This window comes from Parus major, chromosome Z (assembly GCF_001522545.3).
Source record: "Parus major isolate Abel chromosome Z, Parus_major1.1, whole genome shotgun sequence".
Taxonomy (NCBI): Eukaryota; Metazoa; Chordata; class Aves; order Passeriformes; family Paridae; genus Parus; species Parus major.
Genome location: NC_031799.1, coordinates 1,245,651 through 1,269,931, shown reverse-complemented (window position 1 = coordinate 1,269,931; position 24,281 = coordinate 1,245,651). Strand labels below are relative to the sequence as shown.

General features: G+C 45.7%; 1 long non-coding RNA gene across 3 annotated transcripts; it reads right to left on the bottom strand.

The window, feature by feature from the left end:
• Positions 1 to 6,115: 6,115 nt before the first annotated feature.
• On the bottom strand, positions 6,116 to 17,706 carry LOC107215738. 3 transcript variants are annotated; one of them, XR_001525225.3, is made up of 3 exons: positions 15,834 to 17,706; positions 6,613 to 6,781; positions 6,116 to 6,501 (listed from the first exon to the last, which is right to left on the bottom strand). It is a non-coding gene; the product is annotated as an uncharacterized LOC107215738 (long non-coding RNA). The 3 variants fall into 3 exon arrangements; XR_004495521.1 differs by having other exon boundaries at positions 15,941 to 17,706; XR_004495520.1 differs by lacking the exon at positions 15,834 to 17,706 and having other exon boundaries at positions 6,613 to 6,997.
• Positions 17,707 to 24,281: the final 6,575 nt, after the last annotated feature.

Sequence of the window (24,281 nt, the reverse complement as noted above, 5' to 3'; positions counted from 1 at the left end):
GAAAGTATTTAATTGGATTTTTATGGGATATATCAAAAGAATTTGCTTCAAATGCAAGTTTTATCTTTGCTGTTATGACTTAAATTTCATGGCTCAAAAAAAAAAAAAAAAGCCAAAATCAAAAGTCAGAATTTTGCTCTTTAAATCCTTACCCTCTGATCAGAGAGGAGGGGAAGGATTTAATTGTTGCTAATATTGTTAATCCCCTGATCAAGCCACTGCTGATCCCAACCATTTCCCTTTGCATTTCTAAGACATAGCCCCTTCCCAGGAATACAAGTTCACACCCTGACTCAACAGAGGAAGGATTGTGTGGGCTGCAGACCCACAAAACTTGTTCAAAGACACTTAAAAAGATGGGGGGAAGGCACTGAGAGTGAAAAATCACCTTCTCTGCCCCCAAGGAGACTTTTTTTTCCTGGGATCAGCCTTGACGCTGCAACCTTGTGCCACGGTGCAAAGAGGGACACCAAAACTCTACCTGCCTCACAAATTTTTTTTTCCTTTAAGCTGGTGGGTTTCAGGCTGGATCTCTACTGTGAGAGAAGATGTGAGAAAAGCCTTTTTCTGTTGATTTATTTTTCTTTTTTTCCCTTTGTTTTCCCAGTCCTCTCACTGTCACTAAAGCAAAAAACACATGTGCATCCCTGCCTTTAAGAGAATAAGGGTTACTTCGCCCCTCTCCTCCCTGCCCACCCCCCCCAAAATTCAAGGAGAACATACAGCTCATGAAAATTTAATGCCATATGTAACAAAGCAAAATGAATATTTAATTGGGGCTTTTATGTGAAACCAGATAACAAAACCAGTTACACACAGAGGGAGGGGGAAAAAAAAAATAATAATAAAATTAAGCCACTCAAATGTTTGATAAAAACTGGTACTGAAGCAGTTAAGCTATTGGCAACAAGCGGCTCCTAATAAACACTCAGCTAATTCTGTAGGAAAAGCACTAATTAGAAAAGCAATAATAATCGGTGTAATTGCTCTAAATTACCCTCCTCACAGAGAAGTGTGTTTGGATACTGCAACGCAGCTGCTCCTGCTCCATCCAGGCGCTCGCAGCCAAGGATGCTCTGCTTTTCTCTGCTGCCCTCTCCAGGTCCGGGGGGGTGGGAGAAGCTGTCACCTCTCACTTCCCAGGGAAAGACGGGGAAATCCCACACACTGGGCACCCCTGGGTGTCACAGCCTGCTCTGGTTGCATCCCCTGGATGTTGCTGGCGCCCAAAAACAGCACTGAGCTCCAGAGCTGGGGTTAGAGTGGGGAGGAGTGAGGACCTACAAGAGGGGTTGGTAGGTCACTCTAGATGTCCAAAAAAATAATACAGCTTAGTGGACTGGACACAGTAAGCAGGTTAGGGTTTCATAGATGTTGTTTATAGCGTGGTAGGGCTTCAAGAAAGAGCTGGAGAACAGCATCCCTCCGTGGGGATCACCCTCTCCCCACATCACATTGACCCACAGGCATCCAGAAGCACAGGAGGGATAAAATCCAGGCTCTTAGATACCAAGATGCAGCAGAGAGCCCAGAACTCAGCTCTTGATGCAAAAAGAGGGATATTAACTCCTCTCCAGTGCGTGGGGGGCCTGGAGCAGCGGTCCATCAAGACCTTGTGTCCTCATGGTGCATCCAGCAGGCATCAAAGGACTGGCTGGATGGGGCCATGAGCAGCCTGGTCTAGTGGGTGACCTCTCTGACAGTGGCAGAAGGGCTGGAATGAGATGAAAATTAAAGTCTCTTCCAGCCCAAACCATCGTATGTGGGTTCTATGCCTGAATGAGCCCTTCCTCTGCAAGGGGCTCCCAACAGCTCATTTTAAAACTCAGGGTCCTGGAGATGAGGACCCTGAAGATGCTGTGTTTTCCACTGCTCAGATTAGAGTTAGATTTTAGGTTTTTAGGAGCCCCCAAGTGCTCCTCCATGCTGTACACAGAGCATGGAAATTATTGCTGCAACGATGCTCTCCTGTGCAATGTTTTTGATTATTGGCAAATGTGTTTATGTTAGCTTAAGTAATAATGAACAGAATAACAAACTTCCATTGATTGCATGTCTGCACCAGCCAGGGAGGCTGCACTGGGGCTGATAAGTAGCATTTTCAGAGCAGTAAATTATCTCCCCATGCAGTAAAGGTCAGAGTGATTGGAGATGACCAGGGTTCAGATGGGGCTTTAGCTTCTTTCCTCCCCCTGCAATGCTGAGATCTTCTTTAGAGGAAAAAAAAAAAGAAAAAAGAAAAAAAAAGAGAAATAAAGAAAGAAAGGAAGAAAGAAAAAAAGATAAATTAGCTGTAGACCAAGAAGCCCTGGAGTGAGCTACCAAACTACATACCTGAACAAGTCAAAACTGAAGCAGATTCTCTGGCAGGTCAACTAAAATGGTCATTGAGTTCCCCCTCTGGAAGTTGAACCAATGGATGTCAGATGCACTAGGACAACTCCAAAATCTTCTCCAGAGTTGGCATGTTTTTTTTCCATTCATTTCACTGCCAACAACTCCCACAGCTATAGAAGCAATGATTTACTTTTTTTCTTTTTAATTTAATGTCACTGATCTTGATGAAATCATTAGAGAGGAAATCATTCCAGGACCAAAGTAAAAAGGTCAGAGCCCATCCTCTAAATTTTCTCTTTAAGAGGAAAAGAAATGCAAACATTTAAAAGGGTGATTTGGGGAGTTAAACCTCTCCTGAGCTTGGTTTAATCCCCTCCCTTCCAAACCACAGCCTCTGAGAGCGGACAGTCACACTCCAAGATTCCCAGTGTAATTACATTTAAATCCTCATTGCTTCCATGCATGATTCAGCGTTATTTATATTGGTTTAATGATCCATTAAACAAATACTGTACTTTGGGAAGTGCTACTTTGCTTATGAACAATTACAGTTTCTCCAGCGTTCAGCGATGTTAACCACAAGACAGAGGATGATGGTGCAGAGCTGGCTTGGAGCAGGGGCTTGGGAACAGCTTTTAGCATTATTAACATAACCATTCCCTGGGCTTGTTTGTATTTCAAAAGGTAGTTTGAGGACATCCAGGAAGATTTTTGTGCTTTGGTTGATTTTCTGTTGGTTGGGGTTTTTTGTTTGGTTGGTTTGGGGTTTTTTTTTCTTGGTGGTGGGTTTGCGGGGTGAGTTCTTTTGTTTGGTTTTTGGTGGTTTTTTTGTTGGGTTTTGTTTTGTTTAAAAAAATAACACCTTTCTTTAGCAACCCAAATTAATTATAACCTGATGATACTCAAGAGTATATTCCTACCTAGCAAGCTTTACTCCACTAGAGCCCAATCCTAAAAATACTTGCTGCGTTTTGGTGCAGTGGACAGGTTCTAGACAGTGAAGCACATCCCATGAGAAAAGCTCACCTTCCTCATCATTTGTGTCCAGCTGGGCACACTGAGCACGTCCCACAGTGGCCACAGTGTTTGGCCAAGAAGGGAAGAGGTGGTCCTGGTCCCTGTGGTGAGCAGATGTCCTCAGCCCTGGGATGAAGGTGATGGGGTGGGAAGGAGCCCACAAACACCCTCCCATAAACCTGGGGCAGTGCCAGGGCCTGGGGAGAATTAGCTTTAACTAAAGCTTGGCTTTGAGGGCAAGAGGGACAAGGAAGGAAATCCAAGTGGGAGGGAAAAGGTGGGATTTGGGTCTCCACCCTTCAGAGGCAGATTTCAGCTAGATCAGCAGTGGAATATAACAGGCACAGTGGTGCCTTGCAAACCTATCATTTCTGCCCACAGTTAATTTAATTAATTTTTTTAAAATTTGTAAATGGTCTCCATTTGGGCAGCTGAGCTCATTTTATCCTCCCAGCTTGCTGCACACAGCACAAGGGAGGAGAGTGAAAACCAGCTGAAGGTGTAGGTGGGCAGAGACCATGCCAAAAGTGGTGCATGGGGAGGATTTGGGGATACCAGGGGGAAATCCCCAGCCCTGGCAGTTTTCAGGGCTCTGGGATGGATCCCAAAGGCACCGGCAGCAGCTGAGGTTTGCAGGAGCTGGGGGGACAGTTTTGTGTTCCACCTAATTAGGATGGTTGGACCTGCCTGAAAGGTATGCTGGGATCTTCCATGTGCCCAGTCACCCTTTACTCCTTTCTAAAGTGCTCTCTTGTGTCTTAAGGCCTTGTCTTATTGTGCTTGGCCTGGCAGAGTGGAAAATTTAATTTTGAACTAATTAGTTTCTAAGTTTCTGAATATCCTCAAATTACCGGGCATCACCTTTCCCAAAGGGGATGAACAACATAACTCACCTGTATCCAACATTTGACACTGCTGGAGTCAAGAGCATGGAAACAAAGGACCCCCAATTGCTCATTGTCTTGTCTCAAAGGTCAAGAGTCGTTTCTGACAAAGCTCCAATTAATAGTTTATTACCCGCAACTGACCAGAGTCCCTTTTGTTAGCATTTAATATTATTAGCTAAAGGTTCACTTTGAATGCAGAATGAGCTTATCTTTGAAATCAACTTGTTCAGCTTTCCCTGGTCTTCAAACAAGGCTGCCCTCCCGCTGGTCACTGCGTGTTCCCAACTGTGTTTTCACCCGACACCAAATCAATGACGTGCTGTTGCTCTGATTACTTGGTCACTGGAAGGTCGTGTGGATATAAATACTATTTTCTAATTATTCTCATCAATGGGCCAGTAATCACACAAAGCCCAGCCAGCTCTTCAAAGCTAACAGCGGCAGCAGTGACCTTCTGCAATTGTTTTTTCAAGTTTGTACAACACCTGTGCCAGAAGAGAATCACAGAATTATTCAGGCTGGAAAAGCCCTCCAGGATCATCCAGTCCAGGCATTTCCCAGCGCTGCCCAGCCCACTGCTGCCCCATGTCCCCGAGTGCCACATCCACATGGCTCTTAAGACTCTCCAGGGATGGGGACTCCATCACTGCCCTGGGCAGCTCTGCCAGGGCTGGACAATCCTTTCCACAGAGGAATTTTTCCTGGTAGTTTCAAATAAATGCAATAGTTTTTGAACAGTTATGCTGGGGTTTGCTTCCCCTTTGTTTTTTCTGTTTTTTTAAAAAATTTTCTCCCTTGAAACACATAAAACAAGAGCCTGGGCATTAGGGATAGGCATGGGATTTACCTTTGGGATGGCAAAAATCTTCCACTCCCTGGCTGGTTTTGGAAGGGGCTTTGGGATGAAGCAGCACTATGTTTTTATGGCAGCTAATGGTCCTCTCTCCTGGCTGGTGACCTGAGCAGTGGTGGGGATATCCTAGCAGGGTTTGGGGAGGGAAGATGCAGGAGAGGTTTTGCACTTTTGTTCAAATGGAGCCCTTAAAACAGTATTTTTTCCCAACAGAATCAAATTCAAAATGGAAAACATTTCAAATACAGAAAGCTATTTTGCTTTAAAAGTGTTCCTTTGAGACATTCCCTAAAACTTTTCTTAAATCCCCTCCCCGTGACCCAAACAGTTTGTCAGAACAGAAGTTAAAAGTCACAGGATGAGGATTATTCCTCAACAAGAGTTTCAGTTAAGAGAAAAAAAGTTACTTTCAGTACAATGTGCCACAGATTTCTGCCGTGACCCTGTGGCATGTGGGAAGTCCCACATCCTTGTCTGTTCCAGCAAATCCTAGGAAGATGCTGGTGGCAGGGCCTGAAGGAGCCATTTGTGCTCTGCACTAAGGCGCCTGCTCCAAGCTGTGGTCCCTGGTCTCGCCCTTTTCCCCAGGACGTGCTTTAGTACCAACCCTTCTCCTGATTTTCAGCTCTTCTGTCCCTTCTAAAACAACTCCCCGGTTTTGCTTTGAGGGCTCTTTTGCTGGAACACCTCACGGGCAGCTCCGAATCCCCTGCTGCTCCACCCATGTCCCGCTCCCCTGGCACCACCAGGATCGTGCTGAAGGGACAAAGTCGGAGCCACCACGGGCACCCAGCCCGCAGCTGTGCCACCACAGCCCTCTGCACATGCATTTTGGAGATGCTGCTCCATCTGCAGAAGCCGTCCCCCAACCACACCAGGCACTTCATCGTGCCCTGGCACCCCCAAAGTGGTACCTGACCCCCACACGGCCTTTTCCCCTCCAGAAGGACACAGGGGTGATGTGAGCGAGCTCTCCCAGGGACAGGGGACATCCCGGCCCATGAGAGGACCATCACCAAGCTTCACGTTTTGGGAATCCCCCGATGCACCAGCGGGGCTGGCGACCGCGCAGCCAGCCCGGGCTCTCTCATTCCCCGTTCTCTGCTGCCATCAGGTGGATATTTCATTTTATTCATTTTATTCAGCTAAGAGCTGCGAAATCCGAGCGCTTTCCCCCTGGGTTTAACCATCTTGCCCACGGGCAGCCGACCGCCTGGCCTTTGGTCACACGGGAAAGCCACGGGAGTCTGAAGACACGGAAAGGTTTTTCCTGAAGTTTTCCTCCCTTCCAGGAACAAGCTGGTTTTTGGGACACCACAGCAGGCTGCCAAGACTCAATGGGGAACATTCTCAAGTTATTAGGTCTTGTTCTGGTCTCTCAAGTCTGTGGTCTGGATCTCGTCCCACCTGGGAAAGCAGCATTATTTATTGATCCCTCTACCCAGAATTTCCCTTGTAAATCCCACCCCAGGAGAGGAGAGGTTTTAGGCAGTGTCACGATTCAGCACTAGCACCTACCTTGGCATAACACCAGCACCAGAAGGTTTCCTGCATGTTTTGGGGTTTTTTTTCAGGACCTGGCAGTCTCCAGCACAGATGCCAAAGAAAACACAGGGCAGGATTCATGTTCATCAGGGAACCAGAGTGTTTGGAAGATCTTCTGGTGCTAAATGCACTGGAAGGGAAGCTGCTGGCAGAGAAAGAAAAGAAATGCACACCTTAATTTCCCACTTAGCAGCAAGAAGCTGCTCCAGACAAAAAACTGGTCCTATCCAATATTGCAAGTGCATTTTCTTAGCATGCCACATGACTTGGAATCATGAAATAGAATCCCAGAATGGTTTGGGTTGGAAGGGACCTTAAAGCTCATCTCATTCCACCCCCTGCCATGGGCAGGGACACCTTCCACTGTCCCAGGCTGCTGCAAGCCCTGTCCAGCCTGGCCTTGGACACTGCAGGGATCCAGGGGCAGCCCCAGCTGCTCTGGGCACCCTGTGGCAGGGCCTTACCACTCTCAGAACAAAGATCTTTTTCCTTACATGTACTCTAAACTGAGTCCTTCAGTTTAAAGCCATCACCCCTTGTTCTGTCACATCAGGCCCTGCTAGAAATAATCTGTGTCCATGATTCTTCCAGAACCCCATTAAGGACTGAGAGGCTGCAATAAGGTGTCCCCAGACCAGGAGAACAACCCAAGTTCTCCCAGCCTGCCTCCATGGCAGAGGTTCTCAGCCCTTGGAGCATCTCCATGGTCATGATCTGGTCCAGCAGCTCCACAGCTTTCTGAGGACCCCAGAGCTGGATGCAGAACTCCAGATGGGGCCTCACCAGAGTGGAGAAGAATAGCAAAGATTGTTTGAAACTTCAGCTTTTGTAAAGGATTTTGGAATTGTTTTCCACTCCTGCAGGAAGCAGTAGATCATTTAAAGGGTGTAAATCAGTACTCTTCATGCCACAGCAACAGCACCAAAAGCCCAGAGTATGATCCCAGCACTGAAACTCAGACAGAACATGCTTGTGCAGAAAAACTTTGGTAGTTTGATGGAGGAGCCAACTAACCTGATCCTTCTGTGACCCAGGACACTGCCAAGACGCTTGGTGTTAGCTGCATTGTGATATGAAGTGCCACCCATAATGCAGGCTAATGCATTATTATTTATAATGATTTATTCCCTGTGGTTTGTTCCCAGATTTTCCATTGTATTTCAACCCCTTCCATAGCTGGGAAAGCCACCAGGGAGAGTTTTCACACTGGCCACATTCCCCACACCAGGCTGAACCCCTGGTTCCTGGCTGGTCAGAAGTTACTGCTTCACTGGTGGCAGACCAAATATCAGAGGAGAAACATCAAGCTCACATTGTGGCAGGGCAAGAGGTGTGGATCTTCCCTGAGGTGACCCTCGAAGACTGGACAAGATCAATCCTCTGTTAAACACGTCCTAAATTGTTGAAGTTGTTGTTGATCGCTGTTGAGTGGGTTCAAGATGCCATGGGAGGGGAGAGCCTGGACTGACAACAGTGCAGGCACAATTATGACTACTCAAAAACCCATGGGGGACATTCTCAAGTTACTCAGAAAACACACAAAGCAGCAAATCAGGATACTGGAGAAAGTATCTTAAATTTTCCCAGTAGATTCTGATCGTCTCTAAGTTGCCCTCCTCTTCCCACCTTGGTGAAAAGAGGAGCTGGCACAGGTTTCCCAGAGAAGCTGTGGCTGCCCCATCCCTGGAAGAGTCCAAGGCAAGGCTGGATGGGCCTTGGAGCAACCTGGGATGGTTGAAGGTGTCCCTGCCCTTGATAGGGGTTGGAAGTGGATGAAATTTTAGGTCCCCCACCAACCCAAACGTCTCTGTGATTCTGTGAAAACAAATCAACACTGGTGCAGGAGCCAGATCCACTTCTTGAAGCACCAGCAGAGCCAGAAGCAGAGTGTGGCAAAGGCAAGAGGAGAGAGAGAGAAAGAAACAGCCACAAAAACTGTCCTTTGCTTCGCAGGTGCACGAAGTGCTCGTGGCCTCAAGGCCCTCTGCCAGCTCCTGTTTTTCCCTCTGCCCCTAAAGTAAATAGGATGCCCAGGTGTTGACAGAAGACTATCAGCCGAAAGCAAGGTTAAAAAAGCAATAATTCAGCCAACTAACTGCCAGCGCTGTTCCTCCCTATCTCTGCATTCTTGATAAACAAATTCATAACAAGATTTTACTGCTCTGTTCCCTGGAGCAGTCTATTAGTCTGTCGTTCAACATGCACTACCAGTCGAAGCCGAGCTCCCACAATACAATATCCCTTAAGATGATCTCCTTTGCATTTGCTATGATGTAATTATGCTAATTATCCAGCCGGCTTTAATATCCTCATATTTTCCAGGAGGTTTATGATCAAACCTGTTCCTTTAATTTACTTTCCCCGCCATCGGAGCTGGGGTGTTTTGATGTGCTCTGCCACACGTACGTCTCTCTGCGGCTTCTCAAGGCCACGGGGAGCTTAGACACATAACTTTTGTCCCAGCTGACAGGAATTTTAAAAATTATTTCTCCCAACTAGCATTTATCCAACGTGTGATGGCTTCCCCCATCCGTAACATTACAGTGATAATGCCCATCTGCATTTTGAGGTTTCATCCCTTTTCTTTTTGGTTTTTTTTTTTTGTTTTTGGTGGTTTATTTGGGTTTTTGGTTTTTATTTTAGCTTGCAGTGTATTAAATTTCCTGGGAAATCTTCACATATTTACCCTTCTACTTGAAATGAAAGCCCTGCCTGTCAGATTAACATTTATCTGTGGAAAAAAACAACAAAACAACCAAAACCCTAAAAATTTTGGAATCTGGATCCTTACAGCTAGTATAAAAATGATGCATTTCATGAAACAGATGCAGCAGCTCAGAAATCAGTCTGGAATGAATTGCTTTAAGTAAAATATATGAAAAATATTATTTGACATAAAAATCTCATTATTTTCCCGACTGCCTGAAATACAGAATAGTTCGAACCCTGCCAGAGTGGATCACAGAAAGTCCTCCTTATTCAAGGAGCATTAGCTTACTTAAGAATATTTTCTTCCATGTTTATAAAGTTTCAGTGCAAGTGCTTGGTGGGATATGGGTTTCATTAGCTTTTTCATTTCAACTTTTGCTGTGTGCTTTCTTTTCTTAAAAAATAAAATGAAATCTGAATTTTCATGGCTTGGGGCTACCACAAATTTTTCTCCCCATAAAATGTGATTTCAATTGCAAGGACAGTTGGCTATAATCAGAATAGAAAAACCAAACATGACCCAGATCCCTTTTCTAGAGGTGTTTTTGGTGTGCATCATTTCCATAAGTTCCTAGTGCACCAGTGACCATTGGCACTGCATAATTCAAAAGAATTTTCACTATTTCCTTTCCCCCCCAACACTCCATTGCCATTTAGCTGAAAGACCTCACAAAATCACAGAATGGTTTGGGTTGGAAGGGACCTTAAAGCTCAATCCAGTTCTACCTCCTGCCATGGTCAAGGACACCTTCCAGTGTCCCAGGCTGCTCCAAGCCCTGTCCAGCCTGGCCTTGGACACTGCAGGGATCCAGGGGCAGCCCCAGCTGCTCTGGGCACCCTGTGCCAGGGCCTGCCCACCCTCAGTGTGAAAAAAACCCATCTTCCTCATATGTCATTAAATGGTAAAAATTGCTTTATTTTCAATATTTTTACAGATTTATTCATGGGCTGATCAGGGGGTTTGCTCAGTATCCTCCTGCAGCCACCCCAGCACAGCTCTGGAGACATGGAAAGGGTGAGCCATCTTCTGCAGAGCCTGGACCAGCACCATGCTGAGTGCATGGGTGGATCAAGGTCTGTGGCATCTCTCTAATTGTTCTTTCAGAACAGTTCAGAACAGAACACAACAGAAATCCAGCTCCAGCAGACTCCACACTTGCAGGTGGGAACTCCAACCAGCACCTACAGCTGCTTTTCACCAACGCGTGATCCTATCCCCACCTAATCCCCTCGGTCCCCGTGTGCCACCAATCCCAAGGGCAGAGGGTCAGCCCAAAATGCAGCCATGGAGCTGCTCAGCCCAGCACTGCCAGCGCCCTCAGCGCTTCAGTGAGGGGATTCTGCTTGGAGAACGTGTGCAGGATGACAGGATCAACCTCTTGGGTGAGTTAGACATGGGCTAAGAGGGCAGACTCTGAAGGAATGCTCCTTCCCTGAGAGCTCAGCTGTGTCAGCCATGAGGAGTCTGGTTTCCTCCATCCCCTCACGACAGCACAAGAAAACAAATGAAGGACACAGATGCCCAAGCCACAGCCAGGGCAGGAGATCTCAAAAGAGCCAGAGGGGAAACACAAGCTGCTGGCTCTACCAGGTGTCCCAAAACACTCAGAAGCTGCAAGAGGAAGAGGGGAAAGTTGCTTCTAGGAGACACCCTTTCCTTACCCTGACCTCTGGTACTGCAGGGGAAGAGGAGTTAGCAAACAAGGAGACCTGTAGGACATCCCAGCTGTGGTGTACAGAAATTTAGACTCAGGATGAAGCAAGTGGGCAAATCTCTGTCAAATCAGGAGGTCAGGGATTATCCCACAGAGATTTCAGGGACACCAGTGTTCAGCAGACTGCAACATGAAGAGGGCAAAATAAGTCACAGGATCCCAGGATGGGTGAGACTGGAAGGGACTGCAGTGGGTGCTGGTCCCACGTCCTTTTTCCAGCAGGGACATGCCAGAGCACAGGGAACAGGATTGCATCCTGATGGTTCTGGAATATGCCCAGTGAAGGAGGCTTCACACTCTCTGAGCAGTCTGTCCAGTGCTTGGTCACTGCCCAGGGCAGAAGTTCCTCCTCATGTTCAGGTGGAACTCCCTGGGCTCAGTCCCTGCCTGTTCCTCTGGGCCCTGCACACAGGGACAGCCATTGAAATCTGGCTCCAGATTTCTGCTTCACTGGCCAGAATCATCACCATCATCGCAGTGACTTCTTCAGAGCTGCACAGAGCAACAGCAAAGCTCAGGAATCACAGAATCACAGAGTGTCCTCAGCTGGAATGGACTCATAAATATCGTCCAAGTCCAGCTCCCTGGTCTGTCTGGCCCTGCACAGACACCCCAACAATCCCAGCCTGGGCACCCCTGGCAGCGCTGTCCAAAGGCTCCTGGAGCTCTGGCAGCCTTGGGAATGTCCCCATTCCCTGGGGAGCGTGGGCAGTGGATATAATTTTCCTGATATCCAACCTAACCCTCCTCTGACAAAACTCCAGCCATTCTCTTGGGTCCTATCACTGTTTGTCCCTCTGCCTCCTGAGAGATTCCAGGAAAGTTCAGCCATGCAATCCAAGACATCTCAGAATGACCCTGGGCATGGCCCTGCTCAAAAGCAGAGGGATCCACCTTTGCCAATCACATGGGAAATAAGCAGGCTGGGTTTATTTACATTGGGCTAATCCCACATCACATGCCTTTGAAATAATTTCAAAATAGATCCCCTATGTGGTGGGAAATAAAGCAAAACTCCACTCAGATCATCTTCTAGAGCACTCAAGGACAAGCAGGAGGGGAGCTGCTGAGACAAGGAAATCCTGTTGTCTTTACCCCAAACCCACAGGGAAATCAGGACTGCCTGACAGAAGAAAAGGTAATAGTTTTTGATATAGCAAACAGTGGTTGACAGACCAGAAAGCTTTGCATGGATGCTTTTTAAAACAGCCCAGAGCTCCAGGGCATGAATGTGAAATTTCTGTGTCTACCAGGACCATGCCAAGGCTACTGAGGCTGCCGGTATGAGCTCCTCCGACCAGAAAAAATGGTGCTTGCTAAAACTAACCCAGGGAGAACCAGGCTTTCATTCCCAAGCACCCAACAGGTCCTGCCTCAGTGACCAGGTTGTTGTGGGGAAGTCTGGCAGGAGAGTAGAGAGAGCACAGCTCCAGCTGGGAGCACCTGGAGCAAAGCTTAGGATGAGACCTCGAGTGAAGAGCAAAGGCCACATGGCCACAGACACCACCTGACCACGGGGCTGGCTGGGATGTCATCTGCAGCACAAGTTCAGCACAGGGGAAACCATGCCCAATAGGAAGACAAGGGTGCCTTGCTAGAGAGCCACAAGATGCTCTAACGAACTCCATTCTCACAGTAATATGTGATTCCAATCAAATTTTGGCACTTTCCAGAGACTGCATCAACTTGACTGCAATCACTGTAGGATGCCTTAAAATTGTGGTTTTGTGGCTTTTTTACTCCACAAATTCTATCTGTCCTAGGCTTGGTGAGACCTAAGGTTTTGGACAAACCATCTCGAGACGGGAAGATGTCACAGGTCAAGAGATTGCTTCCCCAACTGGTAAAAAATGAAGTTAGAGAGTTAAAGAACAACATAGCACAGACAAATTTTAGAGGACAAGACCATCCAGTTATTAGGAGGTAGGGACAGAGATGCCTGAATTCATATAGCAGTTTTGGGAAGTTACTGTGATGTAAACAATCACAGCTGGAGGAATTTCAGAGCTGAATGCCCACCCCATGTGGAAAGAGATCATTTCCATGTTACATGGGGAAGGAAGATTCAAGGAGAGAAATATTCAGCAGAAGGCTTGTCAGCAAAATTTAATTTTGAAATAGCTGGAGACACATAGGGTGACATCAGCTGAGGGAGGCTGCCTGCCTGGAATGATGGCCAAGGGACCAAATTGTCTGCTTTGCCTTCATTCAACAGCCCCACATCATCAACACTTCCCCATGTAATATTTCAACTCTTGTCAAAAGTGCTTGGTGCTTTTATTTCTCTCCATTTTTTACCCAAATATAAAAAAAAAAATTGTTTGTTTCTCTGGTGTAAATTGAAAACTATCACCTAGTACTCTTCAATAAATTTCTTGATATTTTAAACTTCTTAAAGCATTTTAATCAACAAAGCATGATTTTTTTTCAAGAGTAACAATTCTCAAATTGTTTCAATTATGAGTTATTCTCAACACAACATGAAAGGCAAGGTGAGAATTTGCTTTTGTTGCCTCAAAGTTCTCCACTGTTACAACCTCCAGGTTGTATTTCGAACCCTGCTGGCAGTGACACAGCACGCTGTGTCACCTTCCATCCTCACCCACCTTCTCTGTGAGGTGAGAAGTCCACAGATTGTCTACTGGACCTCTTTGGAAACACATCTTGGGTTAATGACCAAGGTCAAATGAGCTTCTCTTACATAAGGAATCAAGGTCAGCGAAGGTCCTCAGGCCTTGTGCAAAACCTTTTACCCTCCCAGCAAGGGTGGCTTGTAGTGGTGTCACATCTACAAATTCCAGCCTACCCAGAGCAAAAAGAGTCAGTCTGCTGCTGTACAACCAGTTCCATGAACATCAACACCTGTTTCTCATTATTTTGCCTCTTTGAAGATGATACTTTCCCATTTCAGCTGGTCAGAAAGCCAGAAATCTCCAGCACTGCCTCATTCACCAAGGACCAAGAGAGAGACCCTGATGGGTCTCACTGGGCTCAAACCAAACCAGCTCCACAAGCCAAAGGAAGGGGGCACAAAGCAAAAGAGCCCTGTAGCCACACACAAGTCACTTCAGAGCCTCCATGACTCAGAGCTATGGGCTGCCAACGGTGGTGCCCTGTCAGAAAAACACCGTGGCTCGGTGAGATCAGCCTGAGGCTGGGAGGCAGGAAGACGTGGGTTTAAATGCGGGTGCTGCAGATGCATCCTCGGGTAATGGCAACAGAGAAACTCCCCGGGAGTTTAACCTTATTTGACGGCACCTAGGGCTGACACAGGCGAGAAGTACCCGAGGACTCCAGCAAAACAAGGGCATAAAACACTACCCACTGACTGCTCTTATCTGCTTTCCATCTGCACACAGATACTGCTCATCACAGCCTGCCTCCCCTGGCACTCCTCCGCACAGACTTTGAGCAGATCGCTTTCCCTCCCGTGGCGGTGGAGGTTTGACGCCTGCGTGGAGAGAATCTGATGCCTCTTCTGGATGGAACAACCCCTACAAACACCTTCTAAGGGAGGGAGGCTGAGAAAAGAGATCTCTTTTTTTAACTTCTGAAATTATGGTATTACCTTGATCATGTTCAGTATGAGTAATTAATTCATTTTTAATCTGCGCACTTAATCAGTCTCTTTTCTGTAGGAAGGAGGCTCTGAGGGACCTGCCTTGTCAAGGAGTTGACATTTTCTTGACCGCATGGATAACAAGAACACAAAATTTAAAAAATCCCATACTACTCAGTGAAAGGCAAGGTTTCACCAAAGCCAGCTGCTCTGTGCTCTACAGGGCAGTAGAGAATGTAAAATGAGGGGGAACACCTGCTGTACACCTCAAAAGGCACATCTTGGGATTCATCAGTTTCAGAACTGGCTCAATCACAGCTGAGGAAAAGTCTTACAGAGAGAGCTCCTTGGATGCAGGCATAGCAGTATCAGCATCCTGTACATGAATTCTGGGTTGAACTGGATCTGCCACTAAAACACCCCATGCCATGGGAAAAAAATCCACAAATTACTCCCTTGCTCCTCCATTGTTTTTAATCACTTCCTTAACTAGATGACGTTTTCCTTAATTAGACGGTTTTCAATGATTTGGCCTAATATCAAAGAAATATAAATCCTTTTCAAAAGTTGGCTCGTGCATGGAGATGGATTTTGGCAGGATCATGGCAAATTTAGGCTAGCAGCACCCTCTGCAAGGACACTGGAGCTCCTTAGGCCACAGCTGGAAATCAATCTGCCTTTACTTTTTGTTAGACATGCAGTCAGACACAACAGCAATTGGTATGACCAGTGCCACCTACTGCAGTGCTAATTAACAGGACATCTTCTAAACCTGCCCAGCTCCTTTGACAGCACCAGACCTGGGGACTGAGGGCAGACTAGGGGAATCTTTGCTTGTCCCAGGTGAGAGATACAGCTTCCCAAAGTTCTGCTCATCATCCCAAAATCAGGGCAAATCAATCTTCCTGCTTGTCTAAGTGTCTCAGCCCTCAGGGCGTGCCTGGGGGAAGCACTAGCTACAAACAGATCCCAAAGTTTTACAGTCACCTTTTGGATGAGCTGAAGGGTTTTGACTCCCAAGGGTCTACTTGTGTAAAGTCATGACAGTGGATGGAGCTCAGAGAGAATACACAAATTATGGTCATTATCATGTAATTATGGCATTACGGCAGCAAACGTCTGTTAGATGCCCTTGATTCCAACAAGATGATGAGAAATAAAGTCCAAGAGCTCCATGTGTGAATGTGCACATGGGAAATGGGAGTACTGACCTTGAGATTGTGTCCTTGGGATGGCACAGAGATCAGAGCTGCCTTCCCAGAGGCACCAGGTTAGCTTCTTACATCACACAAAATCAATAATTCAACAAATGGCTGACCTGCTTCCATGTGTCTTCAGTGGAGAGAGAACACCTTTGTCACACTGCTTTTGTCAGGCAGATGAAACTACACAGAACAAGGGTGTCAACTGACACAGCAAGCTAAAAATACAATGTACATTTATGACCAAGTGTCCTGTGCTTGAAATTAAGTCTCTTCAAGCTTCACTTCATCAAGGCTTTGGTCCATCAGCCAGACAAGTTTCAACCCAGTGCAATCCAAACACAATTAAAATACTTAGACTGTTACTTGCACGTTAATTCCATTCCTACTTCCCCCACCCTCTTCTAAAGCAGAAAACTTTGAAGCTGTTTTTTAAACCCCTCTTCCTAATAGGACTTCCTGCTATTGGCAAATAAGTATTCTGGAAAAATTTCCTCTTTAATATTCTTCCTCAGGGCCTCAGAAGAGCACAGTGTTTTCTCCACGTTTTACAAGCACGGCTGCTGTCATGCAAAAACACACTAACTCTGGGTTTAAGTGTTTTAAGAGCAAAATCAGGAGACAAAAAAAGTCTTGCAGACTTTCAGTAAGTCAGAGTCTCTTCTAAATTCCTCAAAAATAAAACCCTCCCTCCCAAAACCCCACCACAAAACACCTTCATGCTACAGGATGAGACACACTATTTGCCAAGGACCACTTGAACACTCCCAAGAATTGTCTAAGCACTAAAGAAAAAGCAAAAAATGTCTTCTTCAGAATAAAAACTCATGCAGGTATTATAGCAAACAGCCACAGAAGTTGTGGGCTATTTATTTCTATATATTTATAAGACTGCTTATCTTTGTGGTCAGGAGAAAGGGCAAGTCCTGTCGTTCTTCAGTCTTGAATTCAAGCTGCTCCAGAAGAACCTACACTGAGCCTCCGGTCACTAGATAAACCTGCTTCTGTGCTCCAACAACTCCTTCAGTGCTGTAACAAAAGGAAAATGAGTTTTATGATCTTTAACTAGCAGATGCATATCACGAGCACTCAGATATCTGCTCAGGGTGCCTTTGTGACCATGTATCACTGCTGAAGCTGAGTGTCAGCCACCCTCTCATTCTTTTTTTCAGCTCCACCACTTTTCCTGTTTTACTAAACCTTAGTATTTCTCAGCCCTGGCTCTTTGCCCATTTTAATTTCATACACTGCACAAACCTCAAAGTCTGCATGCATTATGAAGACATTTTCCCTCCCATCAGTACTAACAGCAGCATTGCTAATTGCTGTGGTTTTTCTTCCCATTGGACTCTCAGACTTCTGAAGCTGTAGAAGAAAAGATGAGTGTACTTGTCTAGAAGATTACTGTTTCTAAATTAGTGTTATCACTTTCCAAGCCCAAGTACCAAAAGAGATGCTGGGTTATGAACATATACCTCCACGATGGAGATGCATCTCCTGTAACCAGGATCCTGCTAGCAATGTCCAGTCTGGAGGTAGACACTCCAGAGTGACCACAGTGCATCCCAACCCACAGCCTGCCTCAGTGCCTGACAGCTCTTCATCCAAAATATATTTGTTTCTCACTACAGCTATTTTTATTTTTTTCTTGCAGCAACCTCTACCAAACTCAATGCCCTTTGCCATTCATCGGAACACTTACAAAAGCATAAGCCAAAAGCAGTTTTTCCACTATTAGGCAGCAGCCTGGGTAGTGATTATTCATTCAGCCCTCAAGTGGACCTTGTTGACCTTCATCCATTTATGCCTGTAGGGGAGACCAGCCCAGGCTCCCTCTGCCTTTGCCAGCTTTGGCACCAAGCACACGAGGAAGCACAGCACAGGCACACAGCAGAGCTAATTCTCTCTGTGAACAGCCTGGCTGAGGCCTGTAGGAAATTTCACTTGGGCCTGTACCTAAATCAGCACCCCTGTGACAGCACTCTGTCCTCCACATGGTGTTACCCAGCAGGGTAATTCTTCCTGCAGCTCACAAATCTCTGCACAGCAGGATCAGTGTGATTCTTCCCAGAGCTTCACTGTGATCAAGTCCTGCCCCTCTCCCAAGAAGTTCACCTCTGCTGCCTGAGGCTTTTTGTTTTTAACCACAGACTTTATCAGCGATCCCACAGGGGAGAGAAAACATACACCAACACACAGGTGTGAAAGCCCTGGGGAATCCGTGCTGAGTAACCCCCCACACACAGCTCACACATTTTTCTCAGCTTCACTCTGTGAATTCTGCAGATCCACCCTTCAAGGACATGCAACAAAAACAGAAGAGACACGTCTTCTGAAGAGCTTCTAAATTCACTATGCATTGGTGTAATTTCAAAGTAATTCATGCATCTAGACAATTCCAGTGTATCTGTCCAGCCCTTGGGTATCTCTGAGGAGTTCTGAGTGTGTGACAAGTAGCTGGGGGGGTTTGCAGTTCCCTGGTCCAGGACTTGGCTCTACAGCCTGACCTGCCTCCACTCCAGTTTTCTCAGAAACTGGCTGCATGTTTGAGGCTCTGGTCTCACTGTGTAGCTACTCCTTGATCAAAGGTGACCATCTTCTAAACAGCTCCTCTCCAAGATTAAAATATGAACCCATGGAGAGCATCCAACTCTTTACCCAAAGATAAACTGCAACTGCTGGCAACCTACGTTCAATAATCCTCCACACTAAGTGCACAACAGCTGTTCTTGGAATTTTACTTCAAAATGAAAAGGCAAGCAAACTAGACTTTAAAGCAGAGTAAGTTTTAAAATCAAACTGAATTTGCAGCCTCAGGTACACATTGCTCATAAGCTCAATTAATTCATGAGGCATAAATTCTTTATGATACCTTACTACAGTTTTAGGCAAGCAAATAGAGCAAAAATGCTGCTGCTAACAGAAAAATCAAGAGTGTTAGAAGCTTGCTTCGTTTCACCTTGCCCTGCTGGGAAAACAGTAGGGCCAGAATGTCTATGCCCATAGACACTTTGGATCCTATTCCAAAAGAAACAGGACAAGCAACTGGGCTTTATCAAATCCATTCTGACTAGATCTTCTACATGAGGGAGAAGGATCAAGAGCACCAAGGTCTGACATCTCTACATTTCCATTGTCATTCATTTTTATTCTGCTAGCTAACTAGATTTGATCCTGATTACAGTTAATGAAACAACAGCTAATGCAACATCAAAGACTGCTCTCAGCTTTGAAGCCTTGGTTCTAGTTCTTGTAGCTGTGACAATCCAGGACAAGAAGAACCTTGCTCCACACACCCTGCTTTCCCAAGAGAAGAGATGTCAACCTTACTCAGAGAACATTTTACCCAAGAGATACGGAAAAGAGGACCAACATGACTGAAGAGTTATTTAAAAGCCCTCCTTTAATATGGTTTATGATGGTTGTTCACAAGCCAAGCTTAAGTGGTCAGGAAAAACACATTTCATTAATATTTTCTTAATAGTGATAAAGCTTCAGACAAGGTGCAAATTAAGTCTCTGAGCAGGTGTCCTGGGGTGACTTTATGATGCAGTGTACCCCCCATCACCTGATCTGTTTTGTGCCCAGAAATGGTCCTGTAGCTTCAAGCTAGAGAGAGAGCAGTGGGGGGAGCAGATTTTTTTGCAGCTTGTATTGAAAACATGGAGGTGAGAGTTCAGTTCTCTCCAATCTCACAGCAGTGCAGAACGAGAGACAGATCAGGAGTTTCTCTTTGCATTTTTCACTGGTTTTCTTTGTTAGCCAAGGCAAGAAAAGTTTTCCCAGGATTGTGGGGTTTTTTTTTCCCCTCTGGAACTGTTTGGTTTTCCTATGGTCTAGGACACCAGGACAATCACCCAAAAGCTGCCCACTGGGCCTGGATGCCAGGCTGAGCTTGGAGACACTGAGCCACACCTGCAGAAGGACTCTCTCTGAACCACAAAAGGGGTCTCTGAATTTTCCATCACTTCAGAGCAACTGAAGGCTTCACTGTTTTAATTTTTGTTTAATTTTGTTTGGTTTAATTTTGTTCATAATTTTTATTTTTTTTTATAATGTCTGTGAGTACTTTGCTTGTGAAGCAAACAAAGGCTTTTTCCACTTTTCTCCAAGGAGTTTTTTCTCCTGAACCGGCTGGGGGAGGGACTGCTGGAATTTGTTCTTTAGAGGAGACCCCTTAGGGAAGTTTCCTCCTAGATCTGTCCCAAACCAGGACAAATATTTTGGCGCCCAAGATGTGGCTCCAGAAAGTGGAAAAAGCCTGTACTGATTGCATTTTGGTTTCTCTTACTCTGTATTGGAATTAAGCAACTCAGTACCCACCATGTTACTTGAGTTTATAATGTCTCTCTACTCCCTGGGCCTGTTTGGGGTGTTAACACCTTTCTGATCCCTGGGATGTTTTCCTGTCCAGAGAGAGCTCTGGTATTGTCCCTGGCATGCAGAGGGGCATGGATTAGAGTAGCTATTTTGCTGGGTGTGGTGATAGTGATTTATAGGGAGTTAGCAAAGGTGCTGGGGCTTGTTAGAATGGTTTATTGTTTCTTTACCCTACAGCATGTTCTAGTTTCAGCGCATGTTTTGGGGGTTTATTAGTAATTGCAACCAGTTTGTTAGAGGAGGATCTGGGGCTGAGGCTTCCCAGCCTTTTCTTTCCTTCTTCTCCTTTAAATCTGTTATGTCACTTTTGGAAAATGTTCAGTTTCCCCTGGATGCCAAGGAAATACCACCTTACTGGTATTTCATGTGGTAAGCTTCCTCTATAGGGTTTGCAGCTTGTCTAGAATGAGGGCTGAGATGTCCAGAGGGGCTGATCTGACCCATGCATGGACCCAGTTGTGGAAAACACTGAGTGGTGGGGGGAATGGGAGAGAACAGAACAGACCCTGATGGAATTTTCTAAACCTATAGCCTGGAAATTTCTCCATGAACAAATTCGGAACCCACATGAGGTGGGGAATTATCTGGAAGAGAAGTGCCATGATGACTCTAAGGAGAAAAATCTCATTGCAATAATCTGGGCCCTGGTGTATGCTTTTTGCATGCTGCGAGATGCTGTAGGGCAGGGAGATAAATCAGCAGCTACCCCAGTGACTCAGGCTAAAACAGACAGTGAGCCCAAGCCAGCAGCTAAACCAGGCAGTGAGCTTAAGTCAGTGTCTGTTGCTCCAACCATGAGAGGCATGAAACACAAAACCAAAACCTATCGGGCAGTAGATGACGACGGTGATGCGGGGGAAGGACCCTCAAGACCAGCAACTGACCAAAAATCAGAAGGCACTGGTGAACCTTTCTCCCTGAAGGACCTTTGTGGCCTGAGAAAAGATAACACTTAACGACCTGATGAGTCTATAATTAGTTGGTTAGTCCGTCTGTGGGATGCTGCAGGTGAGGCTACAGTTCTGGATGGCACTGAAGCGAGGCATCTGGGATCCCTGTCACACGATCCTGTTATCGACCAGGGGATGATGAGGGGGGCTGACCCTCGCAGCCTCTGGGCACAGGTCCTGAGAAGCGTGGCACAAAGATATCTGTGTGCAGACGATCTCTATATGCAACAAATCCATTGGAAGACCATAGAACAAGGGATTCAGTGCTTGAGAGAAATGGCAAAAGTAGAGATTGTCTTTTTGGACGACCTAGACACTAGGAATCCAGACTTGGTGCCATGTACATCCGTGATGTGGCAAAAACTTGTATGACTTGGGCCACAAGAATACACTTTAGCAATGATGAAGTGGGATGACAGAGATGAGACCATGCTGGATATGACGAAGAAGCTCTGTGCATATGCAGATGCCATGCATGGCCCCACACATGCAAGAATCGCAGCTGTGGAAACACACCTGCAGAAATTGGAAGACAAGATGGAGGAGAATCACTAGAAACTCAGGGAGGAGATCAAAGAGGGCTTTCTCCAAATCTCTGCAGTACAGATGAGAAGTTCTGTACCGAACGCAGAAGTCCCCCAGACAGGGAGAGAAGGAACACCCCACGAGCTGTGGTTCTTCCTGCGTGACTGTGGGGAAAAGGTCTGGAGGTGGGATGGAAGACCCACAGCTGCTCTGGCACAACAGGTACGTGAACTGAAGGAGAGCAAGACTCAGAGAGGAAGTTCCACCATAAAGAAATTGGCCCCAGTAGCCCGTAGCCAAACTGCCACGTATGATGATGATGATGATGATGACCATATGTCCAATCCCCTTGAAGGAACCTCCGTATGCCCAGGGAAAAGAAGGATAACCAGGATTAGAGGGGCCCTGCCTCTAGCCAGGTAGAGGTCAGGGGAAACCATCTTTTGGACTGTGTGGATTCATTGGCCTGGCAATGAAATAATGTTCAATCAGAACCACGAAATACAAGACCTTGGTCAACATTGGTGCGCAGTGCACGCTAATCCTACCAAGACATGTGGGGGCAGAATCTGTTCCTATTGCTGGCCTGACAGGGGGACCACAGGATTTGACTTTGCTGGAACTTCCTCTATTCCAGAAGCGGTTGCTAATGCAGCTGGAATGTTATTTGCTATTTTTATAATTTTTTTAACAAAGACAGTACCTCACTGATGCTATAGAGCTAGCACTGAAGCTTCAGCATCCCTGAAATTAGGCTAGCCAAATGTGTTTTGGTAAAAAGAACAGTGCTTCATACTCAAGTAAAACACTATGTGGGTGGAGTATAGTGAAATCCTGTATTTCACAATATTTTAACTCAAAACCCAGCTGCAGTAAAATTTCAGCTTGCAGTGCTAAAAAAAAAAAATAAAAATCTGTAACCACAATGAAGTGTGACAAGTTTCAAGGCTAAAGCAAAACACAGTTCATTGTGCCAGCTATTCTGAGCTGCAGATGATTATCAAACCCCCAAACTTCACACCCTCCCACTTCAACATGAAAAAAGTTGGACACATGAAAACAAAGAGCTTGATGAAGTATAGTACTTGTGATTTCTAGCTGAGTGTTAATTAGTTTAAACCTATTATTCTTAAACATCTTAGCTGACTACTTTGATAGCATCAGAGAACCTCTTAAGGCAGATATTTATATTTACTTTATGCACTTAAAACAGTCTCCTTGGCCAACAGCCTGCTACCAGACAGCCAAATTCAGATTTTACCTCTCCCTGTCAATTTCAAATGAAGTCTGAAGTTAAATTATTTACTCTCCTTGCCTTCAATTGGCCTCAAGGAGGTTAAGATCTAGTTAAACACAATGTCCTGTAATAAAATCAAGAGAACACTACAGCTCTCATGGTGTTCCAGATTTGTATAGCACCACCTGAAGTCAAAGGACTCCACACAAAATGCAGAAATGTGAGTAGAGAATGCCTGTTGCAGGGATCTTGCCACCAAGAAAGGAGCCACATGCAAAAGGAAAGGGGAAACATGCAGAAATTATGACACTCTACAATCAGTTCTCACAGTTTAGAGGCAAAAGTCCATGCATTTGACATGGTTCTCAAAGCCAACCCTGGGACGACTTATATTGATTTAATAAATCAAGTTTTTCTTTGGAGGAAGGGTTCTAAAAAGTCAACTCCGTGACTCCCGAGCTGCCAAAAGGCATCTCCAAAATAATTTTTAGGCTTGGATGTTTACATCAACCACCTCGTGCTGTTGTCACTAGATTAGTGACAAGAGAGATCAGAACCCTAGTTCACGGAAATAAAGTCAATGCTTACACAAAGTTTGTAGAGAATTTTTCCAGCTCTGTGATACAGATAAGCAGCTGCCTCCCCATACTTTACTGAGAACATCTCTGCATGAGTACTCCCTGCTTGCTAGGTGATTTTTTTTGCAAAACAGCCTCATTAAAAAAAATAATTCACTTTCTTTGTATTTTAGACATCCGTACTTTGACTGGCAGAAGAGGAGAGTGAGGAAGTCACATTCCTTATGTACCACGGGCATTCTGCATTAAGATGCTGAGGTCATCTGCATGATTTTGAAGAAGAGCAGAACAGCAGTGGGGTAAGTCAGGCACTGGATTAAGAAACAGGGGTAAGTTAAAGTTAGTCAAGAACTGCCAAAGGCATTTAAATGAAACATAGACAAGTAAACATTACAAACAGGTAAGTTCCCTCGTGCCTCTAAGACGTAGCTGGAACAGCAGTAACAGGAGAACATTTCAGTGGTACTAGCAGAAGTCAGAAGCAGTGACTTCAACAGAGCCCAGAATGGTCCTGCACCACAGGCAGTGTCTGCAGGGTCCTGGCACTCTCCTTGCAAGTACTCGCCCTGACAAGAGGCAATCAAGGTCCCTGCAGTGCTCAAGGCAAAGCAACTAACACTGCCACAGGTGAAAGGCATATTCAGAAATCCACAGCAAGGAGACCACAGAATTAGGCCACCCAACTGATTCAAGCTGCAACCTGCTCAAAAATGTCAGTCTGACCCAGACAAGTTGCTCTTATCTGTCTCACAGGTGAAAGTAAACACCTGAGACAGTAGGATGCAAT